The sequence below is a fragment of the Tympanuchus pallidicinctus genome, unplaced genomic scaffold, assembly GCF_026119805.1.
Source record: "Tympanuchus pallidicinctus isolate F22 unplaced genomic scaffold, pur_lepc_1.0 scaffold22, whole genome shotgun sequence".
In the NCBI taxonomy this organism is placed as follows: Eukaryota; Metazoa; Chordata; class Aves; order Galliformes; family Phasianidae; genus Tympanuchus; species Tympanuchus pallidicinctus.
Window position 1 is genome coordinate 19,406,036 of NW_026294739.1, and position 18,577 is coordinate 19,424,612.

General features: G+C 42.0%; 1 protein-coding gene across 7 annotated transcripts in view; it reads left to right on the top strand.

Annotated features, from left to right (window-relative positions):
• MECOM (MDS1 and EVI1 complex locus) overlaps positions 1 to 18,577 on the top strand; it is a 298,479-nt gene that overhangs the window by 151,755 nt on the left and 128,147 nt on the right. The gene's annotated exons all lie outside the window — the stretch shown is intronic.

Below are 18,577 nucleotides of genomic sequence, written 5' to 3' on the forward strand. Positions count from 1 at the left end.
AGTAAAAATGAATAATAGCTATAGTGAAATAAAACAAATGTCATGTTTGTATTTAATAACATATATGAAGAAATTGCTATTTGCATCAGAATCCACGTCAGCACAGGCAGCACATTCACACAGGGGTGCAATCACATAGCAGTTGCCTATAAATGTCATAACAGGTGATTGTCCTTTGATTCTTCCCTGGAAGTTCACAAAGTCTTTGTCAAGTTTCACTGTCAACATCTTCTTCCCTAAAGCTCTGACTACGGGAAAATGCAGCTTCCATTCTGTTCTGTGATCTAGGACCAAAGGCTGGGCTGGCCTGTGCTTGGATCTTAAACAAGTGGCTGAATTTTTATTTTCAGGTTAAAGAAATTCAGATAGATTGTAAAAATAGAGAGGCTCTATAGACACAGCCCTTCCGCAGTGTTTCCTCTAATGGGATGCACACAGCCATACCTCACTGCAGTGCTTTCAGATACATGACTGCTGCCAGAAACTTATGAAGAAATCCTTGTACAGAACTTTTTTTTTTAAAAAAAAAAAGAATAATGGATCATTTTGGGGTTTCAGTGTTAGAAAATAAAGACATATTGTTATGATAAGCTCTTAAAAAAATATCAAGGTCACTATCTCAACTCCGGGGAAGGAAGTTTTACTACGATGAGCTTTCTTGATTTTGCAGAATTTATTTAAAGGTTATTTATTAAGCTTTGCTAAAGACTTAAAAAACTGATTTAAAAAAAAAAAAAGAAAAGTATTTTCCCACTGAATCATTGGTTGAAACGTAGCTGCAGTGTTTTGGTTGTAAAGGTTCTGACTCTTCTTTCAGTCTATGGAAAGCTTCAGCCATTCCCATGCAGGCCGTGGAGAAATGGCCCCAGTCTGCGACCCATGGTGCAGGCTGATGTCCTGCAGGCTGTCCCTGCTCTGCAGAGGCACAGGGAGCTTCCAGCTCCACTTTCCCTAGCAGCTGCCAACGTTGTCAGCACTGATCTGTCAGAAAGGATTTTTCCTGGTCAAACTTTGAAGCTACTTTCTGACATCCCCAACAAACTAATTGTTGTCTCCCGCCTCTGAGAGCCCTCTGAAGTCCCAACGAGTTAGTGTCTTCTCAGGAGATGAGAAAGGGGACTCACAAAATCAATTTATCAGGCTATTACGCATTGTCATCAGCCAAAACAAAAACCTGCTAAAGACAGGAGAAAAAGTAGAAGAAATGGGTCTCTGAGAAAAGGTTACAGAACATCCATCTTCTCTCCTCTTCTGATTGTTTCTTTTCTTTCCCCATTTTCATACCCATTTCCCTCCGCTAAAAGACACTTTATGACAAGCATTGTAATCTCTTTAGACCAGAGGGGAACCTCTTCTTTAGGACCGAATCTTTGCAAGGCGTGAGTGACAGCGGGAAGGGGTCCAATTGCCACCGAAGACACTAGGCAATAAATCATCCAGCCTGGCATCGAGTGGCTGGACTCGTCCCCACTTCCTGATGGCGACCAGTGCCTGGCGGTGACAAAACAGCCATTGTCAGCGCCCAGCAGCCACATTCCCTCCTTCTCCCCACGGAGGTTTTAAGTTTACCTAAGGCAAAAGAAATAGAGGCTACAGCATCGAGGAAGAAAAAAGGGAAAGTCCGCTGAGGAAAGGCAAGAGGAGGAACACGTGAGAACGATGCTATCATTGTATACTTAGTCCAAACAATGGTAGCAACTGGAGAAACGCCACTGTTTATTTTTTATTGGTAATTACTAAGAGATCTTTCAAAACCCCTCGGTGAGGCGGTGATTTTGCTTGCGTCTTTTTAAGACTATCCATTTCCAGGTGACCCCTGGCATGATGGTTACTCTTTAACTGAGGCAAGGCAGTGCTAGGAGGTGTGCGCTGCTATGAGCGCAGCAGCTCTTCACCGGAGAGAACAATCTTAAGGAGGAAATACTGGATGGAAAAATAAATGCTCGTCACCCACATACAAAGATTGGAGCGTGTTTTGGATACTTTCAGGCCAAACCCAATGATCTTTGTGTTGTCAAGCTATCAGACCAAATGCCATCATGAATTTTTTATCGTTCACTATTAAATCACCATAAAGAAGGCTAAAAAAATGCTTCAAGTTTGTTCTGCTGAGAGGCTTGTGCTCTGCTACCGCATGAAAGACATTCACAGATAAGTTGTAATCAGCTAGAAGTTACATATTAACTGATGAATTATGGTAGAGAGGAATAAAAGTCTGTAGTGGGATGAATCTTTAAATTTGAAACCCCTCAGAAGGTCATCAAAGGATAAGAGGAGCAGAATATTTATCACTGCTGCATTTTTATCCTTATTGATTTCCCCCCAGTGTCGTTAGGGTGTTTTCTTTAGACAAATGACCTGGAGAACACTAACCATTTATTAATTATTGTTGATGCTGGGAAAAATGACTAGTTCCCTCCAGGATAGCCCTCAACTCACTGCACTCACTGAATGTAATGTGAGAGAGGAACCTGGCTCTGGAAATTTGAATAATGAATTGGTTAACCTGCCATTTACTCCTCTATTCTGTTGGGGTAGGTGGAATCTACGTCCATTTGTTTCCCAGTGCGCTGTTGTTCCGCGTGTCCACAGCCAAGGTTCTCAATCATAAGAGTCATTTGGGGATATGAGAATGCAATAGATATATATATATAAAAAAAGAAAAAGAAAAAGTAAAATCTGGATCTCCGTAGTCAGGCAGACGTGTCTTTCATTGTCATAAGAAATAGAGATTATACCACCTTTCCAAATATCGACTAGCCGGGGGGTGAGTAGTTTTTGTTTGAGTGAGTGAGTAAAACATCATCAGTTTTTTCATGATCACCATGGGAAAAGCTGACAAGTAGATTTTCCTGTGGGCTGTTGTATTTTCATGACAATTTTCTAAGCCTGTGTTATGTGATTCTGCATATGATGAAACTTTTTCACAGTGTAGTAACAAGGAAAGACATTGCTCCTTTTCTTTTTAACTGTAAATTGATGAGGGTAGGCTCAACTAGCAAAAGTAACCAGGGCTCTTTGTTTTAACATTTTGAATTATTTAATGAAAAGCCTGTAAGGTCTTTGGATTCACAGTCAAATTGCTATAGAGAGTAAATGAGATGAAGGTTTTTCCAGTCTTCGTGACAGTTCTATCCCATTTCATCATCTTAACTAAAAAATAATCCTATCTAACTTGAAATCCACAGCAGCTGTAAGTAGAAAATAAATCCAAACCGCAGCTCAGACTTGTAACCTAACAGCTATCATAAATAATCAGAACCTATTTGAAGGTGGAAGATGGGACATTAGAAGCTATTTACACTACTAGAGTGATGCCATTGATCAGTAACAGCAACCCGTAGATAAGACTCATATGATGTCATGGTTATTTATGATGGGAATTGACAGTAAAGCTACTATAGAACTTTCTTCCCGACAGCTTCATTCATTTCTGTTTGTGATGCATTTTGCTGTTAAAGAAGCAATCAATAGCAAAATTGTGGTGATAAAAGTTATTACTGGTTAAATATAAGAAAAATGAGCCTGTGTGGATGTACATCTATAACACCAAGTATGAGAGCATTAAAAAATTAGGTAAGTGGAATTTAATACTTTTATTACCAATGTGTAGCAAAGCCATTTAATGTGCTTTGATGGCAAACATTCACTGCTCTCCTATTTTCTTTCTCGTGTCATCAAACTTGTTGCGACCACGAGAAAAGCCAAATGGCAAAGGTTTAACATAATGTTCCAGGGTCTTTTCAGCACGCCGTGGCTCTCAGGGCTTTGGTGAGGGTCAAACACGACGAGTGTGACACTGTGCTGCTCGTGGTGCTGGGTTTGCTTTTGTGCTGGGTGGGAATGATGCTCCTTTCTATTACTTCCATTCTACTACAGATTAACTGATATTTTGGTTGCTGATTTTGTACAACAACCACCTTTTCGTAGTATGTTAAGATAATATGATGGTGAAAATGCTATGGGACCCACAGAAGAAATAAGAAAGGATAGTTTCCACATTATATGAAGGATCACATCAACTGATTTCCTTGCTTAAGCTCACCGTTTTTTTCCTGTGTATTTTTTTATCAGGTAGCCCATATCCAAAGTGAAAATTTCATTCCATTTTTTGTAAAATGGGATTTGTACAAAACAAAATGTTAATTGGGTTGTCTTCACTGAATGAAAAAGATGTAAAGGCAGATGTGCATATAAGAATGTAATGTGCCCTGCAATAATCAGGTTGGAATTATTAGCCATAGACACTACAGAATCCATCAGCAGAGATTGAAAATGAAACCCAGTAATAAACAGAAACTGTATAAAATTTGTGTGAATCACAAGAGATTAACCAGTAACATGAGGGGGTAAGAGAGAGCATCTGAAATCTTTTCTGCAATGTCCACATAGAGCATAGACTGATTATTAAGATATACTGATGTTTCTAGGGCAGCACTCTCCCAAAAGCTGTCTGTTCATTAGCAAAATCAGAGTGATTAGCAGCTGAATGCTGATGGCCAACAATGGTTCTAAAGTTAGTTTTCTGTACATATAATCTTGTCTAATTTATAAAATCATTGGTACATCTGTCTGTATTTAAACTTCTGTGACATGAGCCCCCATCCCCAGAGGAACTGCCTTATCTTTTAAACAGTCTGGGCTCTATTCTGTATGGTTCCTTTATGTGTATGATTGTATGTACTCAGCAGGTCAAAGTCACAACTTCCCAAGACCATTGTTGGCCTGGAACAATAAATATTAGACTTAATTTAAATGGGTCAGAGTTCATTCTCGTCCTCTGACTGTCTGGCAAAACCAGCTGGTTAGTCATTTGGTTGAGGAAGAAAGAATCAATGTCAACAAACTACAAATGAAAAAGTATATATTTGAATCTTCTTTTAAGCCATGACAAATCAGTGTGCAATGCAACTGCGAGTACGTATATGCTTTATTCTGTTGATTCACAGAAATAAATAGATTTCAAGATGTTTAGTATCTGCCACGATATTCTCTTCTGAAGTATAAACCTTCCACTGTTAGTGTGGTTATCCAACTAAATAATGATATACTTCTTGATAGGTTTCCCTATTTCCCTTTTGCCTTCCCTCCCCTTCCCTCCTCTTCCCATCCCCTTTCCCTTCCTTTCCCTACCTTCCCTTCTTTCTTCTTTTCTAGTGAAGAATTATTGCCCTTATTAATATTTCACACATTTTATGGGTAATACTACCTCTATGACTTCACCCTTTTCCTCCCAAATGGTCCCCAAGTTGCACTTGGGAAATGTTATTACAAGACTTTCTGTCATACTTTGTGAAAAGATGGGCTCTTGTGCCTGGCAGGGAGCAGAGGGGACCATCGTGCAGTTTGAGCTGCCCTTTGAGCATGGCTGCTCTCTTACAGCTGCTAATTGTTTCAACGAGGGTAACACAGAAAGCTGGAAAATAAGGTACAGTGACCAGGTGAATCGCAGAGTGCGGGATGCAGGACAAGCCTTTGTGGTAGCTCATAGCTGGTACTCCATTAATATCACTGGAAGCATCAAAAAAATTGGTTGTGGCAAAAATCATCATTGTCAGACTCACTAAGAATAGGGTTTATAAGCTATATTCTCCCGTGTCTAAGCAGGCAGCCCAGTTCTCAGTGCTGCTCAGCAGCTTCCATTGACTGCAGAAATTATGGGGTGGATAAGTTTCCCTCTTTTGTTTTCACTGTTTCAGAATGTGCTCGACTCCAGCTGGGTTAGGTATTTTTTGGGTTATTTATGCCCAACAACAGTCATATGGTAATGACCCATCTGTGCTTTGAAGCCAACATGTCTCTGAGGTGAACTGGATGAAGAAAGAGGCTGCTCATTGTTAGTTGGGATTTTATAATGTTAAATGGTTACTGATCGTGCCAGAAAGAAACAGAGGGCTTCACCTTCGTCATGAGGTGGCTGTCACTTGTGTGTCACCACAGCCCCCAGCAAGCACACAGCCCTGCTGTGTGATGCCATGGCCAACACTGCAGCACTGATGGCTGCTGATCCCAATGGCCTCACACTTCCTTCCAAGAAATACAAATTATTTTTTAATTATTGCTTGGGTTTACTCTAGTTGCTAAATGAGTTCTGTTGAACACAACAGAAACAGTAAAAAATTGCTCCTATTATGTTATCTCGAGTGGGCAGGAGGAGAGAGGAATTGCTTAAATGTTAAAGGGAAAAAGACACCCGAAGACCTAAAGCTTGTCTGGATGTGTACTGAGTTGGAACAGTTCAAGGAAGAAATCCTTCTTTGGTCTAGATGACCACCTTCTTTGGAAAGAGATGATGTTTTTCTCTGAGGTTACAAATACATTTTAAAACAGTTTTTGAGTAATGCACCGTATCTCCCTGCTCTTTTGGATGTTATAGAGCAAGTCCCTTGAGCTCAGGTTGTCAGAAGTTATCTCTGGTATCTGGCCACCAGGTTTGCCCACGTGATCCATTGCTAGAGGAGTTGAGCATCCCATTCCTGCAGGAGAGCAGGTGGGACACGTCACGTGCTAGCAAGAGGCAGAAAGTCCCAAAATGAAGGTGCTGCTAAAAATGGGGCTCTTGTGGATTCCAGTAGCATGTAGGCAAACAGAGAACATAGATATCTACAGCTTGGGGTATTTCACCTGGAATTTGTCTACAGATGTATCCATCCATATCTGCTGCTCTGACAGTCAGAAGCTGCTGCCAACAAATGCAGGTGCCCAAAGTGTCCCTTTGGCACGCACACATTTATCCAGACGCTCCAAAATTGTTTCCTTGTTTTTTTTTGGTAGTGTGTCTATGAGTTATTAGGACGTGTTTTGACATATCAGGAAAGAGGAATTGTTTCATGCATGGAACAATTATTCCTGCCCAAAGAACATGCAACATCCCAATAGCAGAGCTCAGTCTGCATTGAAAGAAAAGGAGGAAAATTTATTATAAACTGTGCAGGAAGAAGTTAGACATTGAAGCAGGCCAAAAAGCTGATTTTTTGGGTTTTATTTTTCATGTGAGAAAGAGGAAAAGAAATTACAAAGAACTGAGGAGCATCTGCTGAGAAAGTTGGCAAGGAATCGCTTACCTGGATAAAGTGATAACATGGGGATGCAGGAAAAAAAAATTTGGACAAGCTGGCTTGGAGCTGCTCCCTGTTCTGAAGGGAAAAAGCTGCAGACAGGCTGAAGAGCTGGTATGCAGAACACTCCTCCTAGGGGCTGCTGGGGCTGCTGCATCAGCCCTGGCCATGACCACCGCAGCCCTATTGAAGGAGCTGCTGCCTGGAGCCTGAATTAGAACTGCTAAAGTTGGTAATTAATATACAGATTTAGGCTGATGCAACGTGCTGCTTTCCTCTGCAAGCATTTGCTGCCAGTGGTAGCCAAACAAGCACAGTTTGCCAAAAACCATGTCTGCATCTGGGCTCAGCAAAGGATGAGATGTTTCATTCTGCCCATCCTACTCCTGGGACTGATATTGCTCCTTTTCTGCACCTCCTGGCCACTTCAGATTGCAGATTGCAGAAACCTCTTAATATTTTCAGAGATTCTCACAAAGTTTCACTTGCAGCACTGCTGTTTTCTGATCTCCCCTTCTTCTTTTATCCTGAGCTGCAAATATATAGAGATTAGGAAGAATGCAAAAATCTCATAGGAGAGACAATAGAAATAAAAATAAGGGTTAAATATGAGTCCTCCCAACCTCAATTGTGTCCTTTTTATATATATTTTAAGCCATCTCTACAGTTCGTGTAAATTACACGCACGATGTGGGTATGTGAATACATTAAATATGCCTTCATAGGTTTGCCTGTCATATCATAAAAGCAGCAATAAAATACTGAGAGTATATTGTACTTATTAATGTACATTTGTAATATACCATCATCAATCACAAAGTACTAATAACAGACTTTTCATCGTGTTGAGGCAAAACTTGCCAGTTCTGGCTGACTTTACAGCTACCTGCCTGTCAGCGTGAAGCACGGAGGAGTGAATATTTCACATGAAAACATGAGGTCCCTAAAACATCTGGCTGTAAACCTGCAGCAGGGGCTGAAGCAATAATAAAGCTTGTGATGGATGAGTCACGTGAAGCTTCCTTCACCAAAAAGCTGTTGCATTTCAGGCTTATTCTTCTCTGATAATGGACTTTGGGAGCCCAGACAATAGCTGGAGCCTTTTCCTTTTTCTGGAGGTGAAGCTGGTGCTGAATGGAAGATCTGTGCAGGGCGCAAAGCCATCCTGCTTCTCAGTCTCATGGAATAAGAGGTGTCTTCTTCCCTGGGCAAGGTGCATGGTGCTTCTCAGCATCTGGATGAGAGCACTCCTCCAACTCCTTTTGCTCCTCCCACACCTTCTCGTAGGTAAGTTATTGTAAGAGGACACGGAGCTGCTGCACTTTAGCTGCTTGTTGCTCGTGCAGCTGATCTTGACTCCTTCGCACCGTTGAGTGTGATGATGGTGCTGGGAGGTGGATGGGGATCTTCCCCAGGGTGCTTCAGAGTTCCCCCTGACTGCAGTGGGATGATTGCCCAGAGCTGTGGGCTTTGGGATCACGTTGATGGGCTGCCTTATTCGTGTGGACGCAATTTCCCCCCCACTTGGCCTTTGATTTGTGAGGTTTTTATCCATTTGAGAATCAGATTCTGTGAAAACACCTCAAAAACCCATTTGCAGCCAAGTGGAAAGTTTTCCCGTATCCATATGTTTCCTATGTAAATGTATGTGGTGACCTTGGAGCCATCTAAATCCCTGTGCACATCTCACTTGCTCACTGGCGCTTTTTTTTGGAGAATCAGAAGTAAAATCAAAAGCCTCTTTGAGGATTACTGGAAAGGAATTCCACATGTGTCGGTGTGTGTGCGCACAGGCCGTTTGTTTCAGAGCACAATCTCACTAAAATCAAATGAACATAATCTGAACATGCTTTTAAAAGATTAAAACCCTAAAAGATGAAACTGGAAAGCCTTTTGAATTTTTATAGGAGACGAGCAATTTATGTGGTCCATCACGTGCATTTTCAGATCAGCCTTGTTAGAGCGCATTTTCAACAGGAGACCTTCAGTTTTGTTATATACTGTAGACCACAGCAGGCTATTACAGTCCAAATATTTTATGAAGCAGTATGTTCTGGATGCTGTCCTTCTGCAAGGAAAAGAATCTCTTCTTCTGAACATCATCTGTCATCAGGCTTTTAACCTTTTAGCCTCTTTCTGAGGAGGTGCACGGCATCTCAGCTCCACTACCGACTGCACTCCTCAGGCTTCACTTCACCGTCCTCTCCCCAAAGGAGGTGTTTTGGCCTTAAAATTCCATAGGAAGTCCAGAAGTGATCTTGTAGATACAAATTCTACCCAGCTCTGTTGCACAATATCAAGGAGATGGATATGGCAGCTGCACAGGCACTCCTCCTATTAGGGGAATAAGCCCTGCCTCTCACCGTGATCCCCATCCTTATCTTAACAACTCCCCAGTAAATTTAGAAATTGAGGAAAGTGCTGTGGTGACAGACTTAGAAACTCAGAGCAGATACAAATCAAGGTCATGCCCTTTCTCTTGCACTCCCCCAGAGGTGCTTAAAATTTGTTTTTCTTCTGCTTGTTCTAAATCACATCTTCTCTAAGAAGGGATCATCTTCATTCAGTGCAGACATATCACTGATATGACTTAATTGGGACTTGCACAGAAACTTAGCAGCATTTCACCCAAAGGTGATAACTGTCCTTTCCCATTTAGGTGGGAAATCAAATTCCTAGAAATTAAAATTCCACTGTTTCAAAGCATGTACCCCTCATGTCCCCATGGTGAGTGGGTGCAGCCAGCCCCACAATGGGCTGCAGCAGCATCCCAACATGAGCACCTGCTGTGTTTGGAGGATGATTTTCGTACCCTTTCCAGGCTCCGCACTTTTATTCTGCAGGCTCATTAGCTTTCATGGCTTGATTTCAGCAGTGTGTCTACATGACATTTATTTGCTTTATGAATTGAGGTTTTAATTCACTTATTTTGCTTTTAGCGAGTGAGTGGATCCATGCTGTAAAGTTTTAAGACTTACTCTTGAAACACTATCTTCTTGGCTAATAAACTGAGACGACGACAAGATCTGTAGTGAATATTCAAATAAATGTGATTACTTCATTTCATGTCAACAGAGGAGGTGAAAAGTGCAGCTCAACTGGCTTGGTAAGATCGGAAGGAGGGGCTGGGAAAAAGCAAGAGACAACAAAGAGATAGTTGGTAAGATTTAGTGGCTTTTTTTCAGCAGGGGTGTTGAAAAGTCAGCGTTGCAAAGTTCAGCAGGGTCATCCAAAGTGCAGAAACTTTCTTATATTCATTGAGGAGAGCTTAATCCATGCTTCCAATATTCAAACGATCAGAAAAGCAGATTGATAGATGATGTGCTGGTTTCACCCAGTCTAAACAAGCTGAAGTTTGCACAGAGTTCTTATTATCCTTTTTATATCAGAAGGTAGAAAGTCCACTGTCTTTCACAAACTGTGACTGCGATAACACGCAGCCTTCAAGGAAATCATAAAAGACCATTAAACCACTGATGCTGCTTCCTGGCTCAAAAGCCGGCTGCCCCAGACAGGTACACAAATCCAAACGAACTTTTCAACCTGCGTTCTTGTTAATAACGAAACAACCATTTCCAATGGCACCTCTGACAATGGGTGCTTGGCCTTATTTGTCCACAGGTGATCAGCTATGCAGCGGGCGTGCTGAACGTGCTGTTCTGACACAGAAAATGCACGCTGACCCCCAGCAAGGTGTTGTTCCTGGGAGAGGCAGGCTGTTATTTGGTTCATCTGCACACAGTACACGGTGTTTTCCAATTAACACCACCATGCTATAGACACAGAGCAATAAGATGTGGCTGTTTACACAGATAAAACCTTTGTCTTGAATAGAAATGTCAGTGTGGGGCTGTGTGTATTAACCTTTGCTTTGACTGTGCGTCCTTGGGAGGTACAGGGTGAGATGGCTTCCTGCACCTTGTGTGTTTGTCTACAGGGATTGCACTCACCGCAGTGTTTGATGAGGGGAGACTTCAGCAGGCAGTGTGCTGATTCATCCTGGGCCAGAAGCTGGCTTCACTAATCAGAAAAACATATTCTCTGCAGATAGCTGTGCTTTTGGTGGTCTGAAATACCTGAGCCTGTCCCAGTCACATGGAATTTTTGATATACACTTATATCAGGGCATCTTCAGAGAGACAGATATGCTACTTTGTGATGTAACACTCATATGTGCCCCTGGTGTCAAGGTAGAGACAGTCTCTTGCTTCTAACACAGTAGAAATTTTCTCAGGGATATCAAAATAGTGGAAAAGTGCAGCTGTGTTCTGGAAATAAAATCATTAATTATCCAAAAACTTCATGTCTATTGAAAATACTGCAGCCAATTCAATAGAACAATATTGGTAGCACATAATGTTATTCTTTCCCCCAGTAGTTTTGCATTAAGATGTGTAGCTGAATCAGGAATATTCCTGGAGTTGTAGCACGTTACAATGAATAAAATCATTTCTATATATGTGACATTTTTAACAAGCCCATCTTTTTTTTTTTTTTTCCAATTTGGGCTCTGCATTGGTTCCTCTGCACCTGTAGACTGCCCATCTAGGTGGGATGTCTAAAGCAATATGTGCCTGCCCTCATGCAGGTGAGTTCTGGCAGTGTGTGGATAGGAGTGTGATGGATCACCACTTTTACACTCTCCTGTCCACTTTCCTAATGATTTTGAGGGATCCAAAAAGCTGTAAGGACCCTTAGCATGAGCTGGCTAACAGCTTCGTGGCAGGAGGTGATGCACATGGGGAACTTTGGAGGGGCTGAATCCCGATACTAGAAATTCAGTGCCTTCCCTTAAAAAATCCCTAGCTGCAGGTGAGCCTGTAAGGGTAAGAAGCCAGCAGAGGATGTAGTGGCCTTGGGCTGCACTGCTAAGCTGTTTACAGAGTTAACGCATAGCAGAGGCTCAGAGGGAAGAGGTGATTATGTGGATTCCTCCATGGAGACCCAATATATCCATTTGTGCAACAGTAGATTTTACAAATTGCTGAAAAAAAAAAAAAAAAGGTATTATTTCTCCAGCAAATACTCTTGATTTTCTTTTGGAGGGATTGATCGTTGTGGTCTCACAGTGGTTTTCCTGGATGGAAAGGAAAATGGAAAAAGCAGTTTGCTGAAAGGACCAAGCTCCCTCCTTCCTGCAGGTTCCTGTGCCTGTGCACTTTTCTGTTCATGTGTGTGCTCCAACTTTCCCACTGTAAGTGAGGATCAGAATTCTTACCTATCTTACAGGATGCTGCATTGCTAAAATCATTATTACCTCCTGCACTGCAATCTTCATGCACCTGGTCTTACTGACATGCAAAATCTTTATTTTTGCTGAGAATCCCATTGTAGGAACATGCACAACCTCACCTTTCGAATCTTAAGTTTAGATCATTTATTCCAGACATGTGATATAAAGGGCTTTTAAAATACTTGTCGAACCTGGAAATCAGGTGATGAGATTTGTTATCAAATTTATTTGGAAAAATATTTTTCTAGCTTCAGGCTACACATGGACAGTGCTATCGTGGAAAGAAGCATTGTCAAAAAGTCATAAGCGAGAGAATGTAGAAGGCTAGTGATAATAAAAATGATCATGAAATGCTGGCTGTAGTGGTTGATGGCCACATAATAAACTCCTCTCTTGTTCTTCACCCAGGGAAAAGCTAATGTGTGATATGAGCATTGCTGTGCTGTACTGGGGGTGTTCTCTCGTGAATAGTTCTGGCCTTGGGGAGAAGCACAGCACTGAGGAAGTTACACTGCATTTAGGCATTAAATAGAGTGTAGACTGTCCTGATGGCAGACAGCAGAGGACAGACAGTTAAAGCAGGTTTTTATACTGCGCTGATTACACTTCAGCCTTGCCAAGTGGATTTAGAAACAGGGTGATATTAAGTGGATTGAGAAAGGAATGCAAGAAAACGTTATAATCCAGAAACTAGATAGCTGCCTAGAGCAGAGGAAAGGGTTCTGATGTCAAATGAGGTTCTGATGTCAAACAAATACCCTTGTTTGGTCTACAAAATCTTCCAACACTGAAGATTCAGAGTAAGTGCTTTTCCTACTGATGATTCCACACGAGAAAGGAGAGGCACTGATGGAGGCACCAAGCACTGCAGAGAAGGGTTTGCATTGCTTCTTCACTTTTCTTAAGCAACTGTTGCCACTTCCTTTGAGAAATAAAATGTGTATCAATGTTAAGATGAGAAGCAGATAGTCTGTTGGTAAATGTTTAATTTAAGATTAGGATACAACGTATTCATTTTTATTGACACCTGAGAAATGTAATCTTTGATTTTCGTTGTCATTTTACCTCTAGAAATAAGTTTTCCTGAGAATCCTTCTAGTTTGACCAGAGTGCAGCTCTTTCCTTTTCTAACACCCGTCGCATCGTGTTCATGACCAGGAAATCTTTCCAGGTGATGGATGAGCCTCAAAGAAAGTTTTGGTTCTCTTGTACACTTCTGAGAGCATGACCATCTATCCTGAAACAACTTGCTGAAACTGCAAATCTGCATTGTGAATTTAGAGATGCAGAGAAAGAGGTTAATAAGTTAATTTACAACTGAGTTCATTCAAGGAAATAAGAGATATTGTGTTAAACTCCTCCCTCCAGTTTTCCCAGTAGTTCAAGATGTCTTGGTACCCATGTGTTAGCTATGGATAGGGCATGGTTAGAGGAAGCCTTTCTCACCTCAGGCAACTGGAGCTGTATGATGACCATATGTCTGTACTTCCAGAATCCAGTCAATGTGAATGTCAATGGTTTAATTTCAGAATATCCAGTGATTTCACCAAAGTGTCTATGGATCTCAGAACAGTTAGAGGGAACAGCTGTGATGAAGACCTGGATAACAGGGATGGCTTAGCAGGTTTCAACCTTCTCAGGAGGTTTCAGAGAAGAGGTTGTGGGATGGATACCACCATCCACTGAGAGGCATCCTTGCAGGTTGTTTCCAACAAGTTCCTAAAAGCACTGAGCGAGGGCTGGTTTGGCCCAAAATAAAGTTTTCTTGAATGTTTAATAATGCAATACTACAGTGTCACAGCAGTAATTACACGATAAAAATGCCAGTGAGAAATTCTTAGAGGGAGCCAGCCCATTCTCCCCTGACATGTAACAGCTACTGTAGAACCAGCACTAAAATTCCACTTTTCACTCACAATTACCACCGTGACGCGGCCTTTCTTCTCGAGCTCAGTGCAACGATCAAATCACGCTGTTCTGTGCCTAAGCCTGGCACTGTAGGCTGCTTTACCATAATCTCTTTCCCTTTTGAATCCGAAAAATCAAAAGGGAAGTTTTGAAATGCTGCGGCTTGCTCTGAACTAGCAGTTCCACGGGAATTTTAATTCTGGCTAAGCTACAGAATAAATGCTTTGGAAGCAAGGTCTTGTTCTTCCCACTTACAAACAAGCAAAACACACGATAGTTTTAACAGTATGGAGTAATTCTAAACATATGAGGCGATTATTTCTGCAGTTTATTTTTGCTCCACATGGATGTTAAGGGTTAACAGTTCCCCGGCACATAACTGACAGTGGTAATATTCTCCTTAGTCCAAAGCGGAAGAAGAGGGGAGTTGCTTGTTGTTATAAAAGCAGGGAATTTCTGGATCTTAGTAAAATAAACCAGGACTTTGTTTCTTGAAGTAATTATTCTCTGGAGAGAGAATAGGAAAGATGGAGGCAATTAGGAGTGACCTCGCATCACTGAAATTGTTGAGAACTTCTGGATCGGTGGCTGATATTTTCATAACTCCATTTAAGCAGAGCTCTCATAGGCTGCTATTGCCACCACTGGATCAATCGCTGGGCTGGGCTGGCTGAGGAGCAGGGAGCTGTGGGTGCTGTGGGTGCCTGTGTCCCACTGCTGGGTCACCGTGCAAACTGGAGTGAGGAGAGAAACCTGGGAACACTTTTCCATAACCTCCACCTCACCCCTTTCAAGTAGAGATTTGCGTTCTGGTACTTTTTTTTTTTTTTCTCCTTTCTGGAAACTGTCTTTTGAGTGTTATCATTTTAAAAGCATGTTTAACTTTTATGTGTGAAGCTGGCAATGAATTACTATAAAGCAAATAAAACTGTCCTAGCAGCTTGAAAGCGTGATACAGCAGATAGCATTCACACCCTCATCTTTGTATTCCCTTCCTTCAAGGATATCAGTAGGCAAACAAGGCCGAGTCTCTAATATGTTTAATGAAGGAGCAATTCTTAAGTTTTTTGACCTACCTGTGGGACAGGCGTTGCGTTCTGCCTGCTGCCCTGCTCCACACTGACGGTGTCCACCAGGCACTGCTGGGCAGCTCTGTGCTTTGTGAGCAATGAGTGAAGCATCACCACACCTTCCAGAAAGCCAAGTGAAGCAGCTGGAGCAGTGTCTGAAATAATGAGCACCTTTGGAAAGCAGTGGCCCAGCAGCGTGAGCAGTGTCGGCAAACACACGTACTTCTCTCTGACTGCTGTCATTTTGTAATCTGATGTTATCAGTGCCCAGCACAGTCCCATGAATTCTGTTTGCCTGGATGGCATAAGCATGTAAGGGCCCATCTCTGTGCAGATGAAGTTACTGTGTGCTGAAAACGAGGCATGCAAAACCTTTTTCGTAACTTTTATGTTGCTTGGTTTGTTTGATGTTCTCCTAGCTCTGGCAGATTGCAGAAATTTGTTTTCTCTTCCAGGGGCCATCACCTTTTGAATGATATTAGAGGAGCTGCTCTGTTCTTCAGAGTTGTTTTCATGCTGTATATTTACTTAACAATTTCATTTTCAGAGGAGTTGTTGAAAGAACAGGAGTTTGTAAATTATACAGCACTAAACAGTGGATACTGTCCATGGCTCTAAGCCCAGACACTGTCAAATACTTCTCCAGATCCTGGCTGGATTGAGAAAATCATTGTGAATTGCAGAAGTATAAAAAATCTTTTTTCTTTATATATGTGTATTTTTTCTTTGTTTTTGCTTGGCACGTTCTTACCTCTATAGCCAGCAACTGGTTTTCAGAAGGGGCTGGAGCTGGGTTGCTGCATATGTGCAACTGAACATACGTGCTTTCAATTATTGAATAATTAGAATGTTCAGAAATAAAAAATAAAATGAATGTTAGGTCTCTTGAACCTCACCCTCTTGCTATTTGTTTTCTTTCTGCATTAGAAGCAAAAATGCCTTCTGTCATAATAATAATAATGATTCCCTATGCTGTTATCCTAGGATCTCAAAGTACTGCGTACACATCAAAGTGTTTTATTTTTTAGCTCTCTTGGAAAACAAGGCTAACCCCTCCTCATTCTCCACATGGAAAAGCTGCACTACGGAATTGCCATGCAGACCCAGCATGAAGCAGCCCATCTCCCTTATCTCCTCCCACGTGGTCACAGGGGCTTCACCTGCAGCCCCTGCTGGGCAGGGCTCCCCACCATGGGCTTGTGCAGCTGGGCTCCTGGAAGCTGCTTGCTGGGGCTGTGTGTTGCACCCAAGGCCTTGTCCAGCAGATCATGCATGGATTGTCGCTCTGTGCATCTTTACTTTCTCCTGGACAAGAATTAATGGTGTTTCTTTCTCTAGGTAATCAGTTCATCCATCTAAGAAGGGAAGTTTCTCAGCCTCCCGTTTGGTTTACATGTATCTATAACTTAAAAGTTCCATTATTGAGCTTGTTGCTGCAGTCTGTTTTGAACTGAAGCTGCTGTGTACGTGTTCTGAACTTTTCTTTCGTTGTTTAACATCATAAGAATCCATCATTTGCCTGACAAATATTTTTACTTGGGCAAAGTGGGGAAATGTACTTTGGCTAATGTGCATGGCTAAATGTGATGTCCCTTGCCAGAGATGTCTGACGTGCTGTGTGTCTCTGCTCTATCTATATCCATTTAATTATATAATGATCCTCTCCACCAAACCTCTCCAAGTGAAAAGCAGCAGCAATAAATAACACAGCAGAGACAGTTGTCATTGATAAAGAGATTTTTGGGGGGTTGAATAAATTATCTGTGTTTGCAGTTATCATTTTTATAGGTCATAAATTAGCTCACATGGCAGACAAAAATCCTCGCTTAGTTGGCAGATGCTGATACATACACTTCACTTAAGCAAGAGCCTCTGCCAGAATGACTTTTAAGCGCATCCCATAACTACTTATTCAGGTCACTGGCTCCAGTGCTTGATATTCCTATCAGCTTGCAATGCCACAGACAGAGTTTCCCCCTTAGACTAGTAGCTTTCTTCCAGAAAAACACATAATTAGCACCATTTCCTCCTTTAGGACTGCACTAGTCACTGAGCTGGCTGTTGCTGTGACCTTGGTGACGTGGCTCTCATCTCCCTGCCCACTTATCTGCAAACTCTCATCCTTGACAAAAAAAACCTGTGCTGGAAACTGTCCCCCAAAAGGCTCCGTGCTACCGCACATGAGATGGGGACCCAGCCCCAGTTATGACTGCTAGGTGTGACAGTGAGGAGGAACCTGGTTTAAGAGAAGCAAGGGCAAGTGCAGAGCTCTGATTAGCAGTTGGGCTGGGAACTGATTAATCTGCTGCTGATTAATGACATCCTGTGAGTGGCTGAGTCACGCAGTGGTGCCAGGCCTCAGTGCTGTGCTGAGGACAAACACCTGCCCTGCTGAGCAGCTCTGCAGCCATTGCAGTTCAGCCACACGGCTTGGAAGAACCTGGGGGATTCCCATGGATGTGGAGCATCTTTACTGTTAACAGTGCCAACATGCTATCATTTCCTCGTGTTGAGGTTGGAATGTGCAGAGCACAAAGTCAGACTGCAATCCAGTATTTTTCTAATGGCTACATGGTGCAATTTGGAATATTCACCTCATTTTGCCTTTTAAGGATATTCTTCTTTAAATGGATATTTTTGTCTTGTAAGGATATTCTCCCACATAAGCAGTATTTTGCAGAGTAGTTACGATGATATCTACAGCAGTCTCAACTGCAGCTGTATTACTGACAATAGGGCTGTCATCATCTCCATTGTCACTTCCTATTTGGAATTTTGTTTCGTTAACCGAATGCTGTATTGAATGCTTGCAGACCAGTGTTTCAAGGGGACTGCCTTTGTACCTGCTGTTGTGAAAGTTAGCAGAAAAATATTGTCCTTGGCTGCTGTCCTGATTAAGCCAGACATTTTAATGTGGTCATTTGATGGATAGTCACCTGTAGCCTGCTATCAGCTCTGCCTTGGCCACTTGGGTTGAACTTTAGCAGCGAGGTGTCATAATTTCCCATCTTTTGCTTGATTAATGCTTCCTTTGGTGGTCTAAAGGGAAAAAAGTCTGGAGAGTTCCTCTGGGTTGGTGAAAAACACAAGATGGACCTGCTCTGTGCATCGGTCCCTGTATTCTTGGTTTATAGAAATGTAGGCTAGCCCAGCCCGTGTCCAGCACAACCGTAGTGCATACCTTGACTTTTTGAATGAACGTGTGTGAAAGCCTCTGTGATTTTAATACCAACAGTGATGCTGGAGATGCTGCAGGTTTTGTAAAGGACTTTGGCTCATCCTCTGAGACTTAACAGAGCAGTATAGTA